Consider the following 4,290-nt stretch of genomic DNA (forward strand, 5'->3'; position numbering starts at 1 on the left):
CCACTTCATTTAGTTGTTTTTCCTGGGTTTTATCTTGTTCCTTCATCTGGTACATAGCCCTCTTCCTTTTCATCTTGTCTATCTTTCTGTGAATGTGTTTTTTGTTCCACAGGCTGCAGGATTGTAGTTCTTCTTGCTTCTGCTGTCTGCCCTCTGGTGGATGAGGATGTCTAAGAGACTTGTGCAAGTTTCCTGATGGGAGGGACTGGTGGTGGGTAGAGCTGACTGCTGCTCTCGTGGGCAGAGCTCAGTAAAAGTTTAATCCATTTATCTGCTGATGGGTGGGGCTGGGTTCCCTCCCTGTTGGTTGTTTGGCCTGAGGCAACGCAACACTGGAGCCTACTCCAGCTCTTTGGTGGAGCTAATGGCAGACTCTGGGAGGGCTCACACCAAGGAGTACTTCCCAGAACTTCTGCTGCCACTGTCCTTGTCCTCATGGTGAGACACAGCCACCTCCGCCTCTACAGGAGACCCTCCAGCACTAGCAGGTAGGTCTGGTTCAGTGTCCTGTGTGGTCACTCCTCCTTCCCCTTGGTCCCAATGCACTCACTACTTTGTGTGTGCCCTCCAAGAGTGGAGTCTCTGTTTCCCCCAGTCCTGTTGAAGTCCTGCAATCAAATCCCACAAGCTTCAAAGTCTGATTCTCTAGGAATTCCTCCTCCCGTTGCCGGACCCCCAGGTTGAGAAGCCTGACATGGGGCTCAGAACCTTCACTCCAGTCGGTGGACTTCTGTGGTATAAGTGTCCTTCAGTTTGTGAGTCACCCACCCAGCAGTTATGGGATTTGATTTTATTGTGATTGCGCCCCTCCTACCGTCTCATTGTGGCTTCTCCTTTGTCTTTGGATGTGGGGTAGCTTTTTTGGTGAGTTCCAGTGTCTTCCTGTCGATGAATGTTCAGCATTTAGTTGTGATAGAGGGAGTGAGAGCATGTCCTTCTACTCCGCCATCTTGAACGAATCTCGATAATTTTTTTTAAAATAAAGAAAAGCGTATGCAATTTAACTTACATTAAAAAAAGAAAAAAATACTTGTATATTTTTATATATAGATATGTTTTCCTTGGATATGCAAAAAGTATGATTGAAAAAAAGCACAAGAAACTTGACAGAGGACTGACTGTCTGGGGGCCAGGTGCTCCCACCCACCACTCTGCCTTCCTTTCACGTTCTCAGACCTTCCACGCTTAGGTATTTGTGTATGGTGGGCTCAGGTCCTACTGGCACTGCTGTGGTGCCCCAGGGTCCCACATCCAGCACAGTTATGCCCTGTTCTGAGTGAGGGCTGGCCTTCCTGCCTCCACCTGCCCACATCCTTGGGGAGAAAAAGTGCCTTGGAGTGAATCCCCACCCTGCCACCTTCCACCCAGCTGTCCAGGAGGGAAGTCCTCTTTCCTTGGGTAATATATATGTATCCCAGTGTAATATGCTGAGAGACCCTTTTCTCTCTTTCCCAAAGATACTTACATCACAGGACAGTGAATGAGTTCTTTTTGGGGGAGAGGATGGGCAGGTCAGCAGCAGCCCTCTTGATAAAATCTCAAAGCCTCCTTAGTTCAGGGTTTCTGTCCTGTGATGCAAACCCCTGGCATGCACAGATGACACCGGCATCCCCTTGTGGGGAGCAGGGGCGTGGGAAACTGACTCAAGATGCTTATTCAGGCTGCTGTTTTTACTGCGAGTGATAAGATGTTTCTCTGATTCAGAGGTCTGATGTCACATATAGATGAAACTGGGGCAGCTAACCTGATAGCTCGCAAGGAAGGGCCACCCTCAGAGGCTTCATGGATTCACCACTGGCCTCCTTCCTTGTCTGTTCACAAGCGCACTCCTGTCTCAGGTGTTTGCAGTGGCTATTCTCTTTGCCAGGGAAGATTTTCTCTCACATTCCACTTCTAGTATTTTAGAAAATTTACCTCTTTTTGTTGTTTTCTATCTGTCTCTCCTGACCAGAATGTAAACTCCATGAGGACAGGAATTTTTGTTTTGTTAACAGCTCTATGCCTGGTTCCTAGAACAGTGTGTAGCACTCAGTAGGTGTGCAAGTTAATTTATGTCACACTATTCCTAGGCTTCCCAATTTCTAGGAAAATATCACACTTTGTTTCAAATGTGCCCTTAGCCTTTCCATGTTAGTGACTGCCTCAGGCTGACACACAGCCCTCCTCTTGTTGAGAAGGTACTCAGCATTGGGAGAGCCATCCTCTGTGGGCCTCTTCCTTTCCTGAACATCTTTGCTAGCTGTGAGTGGAATATTGCCCCTCCCCTGTCCCAGATGTCTAAATCCTAACTCTGGGAATGTGTGAAGGTGACCTTATTTGGAAAAAGGGTCTTTGCAGGTGTAATTAAGTTAAGTGCCCTGAGATCATCCTGGATTTAGGATGCGCCCTAAACCCACTGGCTGATGTCCTTACAAGAGAAAGGGGAGGGAGATTTGAGACACAGAGACAGAGAGAAAAGGCTACTGAAGATGGAGACAGATTGAACTGAGGCATCTACAAGCCAAGCAACACCAAAGAAAACACCAGGAGCTGGCAGAGAGGCCTGGAACAGATTCTCCCATGGAGCCTCCAGAAGAAACCAGCCCTGCTGACACCTCCAGTAAAGACCTCTGGACCCCAGACCCGTTGTTTTAAACCACCGGTTTATGATCATGTGTTATGGCAGCCACAGGAAACTCATATATTGGGTGTGCCAAGAATAGCCCTTCTCAGAGCTATGTTTGCAGCAGGAAAATTTCAGGGAGGCAATGGCTCCCTCTGAGCTCAGTGTTCCTCAGCTGGGATACAGCCCTTTGTGTGAGTGGTACCTGTCTCTCACATGCCTCAGTGGGATGTGGGGTCAGGGGATGCAAGCATGATGGGGGCCCCTTGGTCTCTCATCTGTAGTCTCATGTCTTCCGCCAGCACCCATGAAACAGGGATGCACTGTGGTCAGTGTATAAGTAGGGTGGTATCAGGTGACACCTCCTCCACACACCCCGCAGTGATTCCTCCCTCCTTTCTGTGTTCAACATCTTCTGACTTGACTTCTTCTCTATATAAGGTGTTTGTTTCTTATTTTAGATTGTGACGTCTCTGAGAAAAAAAACGAGGCCCTATCTGTGGCTACATGTGTTGTTTTTAATCCCAGTGGTGCAGAGGTGTTTTACACAGTGTTGGAAACTTTGTTTTGGTTTCCTAATTCTTAATTCAATGCTCTTTTCAGTCACCCCCTATGCACATGTATCTCATTACCTTCAGAAGCAAAACATGGTACTAAAAGATGCTGCCAGACTTTGGGCAGTAGATATCTGATCTCATGCAGCCAAAAGAAAGAGGTGAAGAATTTCTGTTTAGCCCTTGGGTCCTCAGCGAACTTCTCAAATCTTAACATAGAAGGGGGTTGCTGAGGTCTGGAGCTGCTGAGAGTCTAAAAGCCTCTCGTAACTGGGCTGGCCTGGGCCCGGTCCCACTTCCTCTTCTCACCTTCTACTCACCCTCACACGCAAAGCCAGCACTTCCGGCAAAATGCACTGTCTCCCCAGGGCTCCCTACTCTCCTCCTTCAGTCACAGTTTCTCTCATCCCACAGGACCCAGCTCCCATTTCACCTGCCCAGTGAAGGATGGAGCATTCTCTCACCCTACCCCTCGGCTTCTATTCCCCAGAGCACCTGGTGTCAGCCCTTGTCATATCCCTCCCTGGGCTGGCAGGATCCTGGGGATGCAGGACAGTTCTGTGTGTCAGGGATGTGTCTTGCTCCTCTTTGCTGCCTACGTGTTTGGAGCATACCCTGCACAGAGCAGTGCTCAGTAAGTGTGGATTTCTATTCAGTAAGTGGAATTGCTCAATCATGTTCCTGCAAACTGGCCTTGTTGGAAAGCTTGCAGAATGCCAATAGCAGCCTCAGTGAAAGTCATGGAAGAAATCACTAGGCAGCTATTGTTCATTGGTCAGTGTAGTAAGTGGGAATTGTTTTATTTGCTTACTTTACGGCACATTTCTTTTAAAATGTACAAACTGGTCCAGGGGACATGAATCCCTAAGAAAATATGAGAAAGACAAGTGTTTGTAAAGCCACACCAGCATTCTGATCAATTTCATAGGCTTTAAGAGCTAAGAAGAGTGTCCAAACATAAATACAAAATGCACTTGAAAAGGGATTTCAATGGATTCCACAGGTCTCAAGCAACCTATGGCCCTGCAGCCTTCCTTCTGAGGATGACTTCTCCAAGAAGTCTATCTATCTGGCTGGCTATCTGGGGACTGATGACTACTGACAACGTTAACAGGCTGACTACCATGACTTTTT

Source organism: Grampus griseus, assembly GCF_964374135.1.
Source record: "Grampus griseus genome assembly, chromosome: 7".
Taxonomy (NCBI): Eukaryota; Metazoa; Chordata; class Mammalia; order Artiodactyla; family Delphinidae; genus Grampus; species Grampus griseus.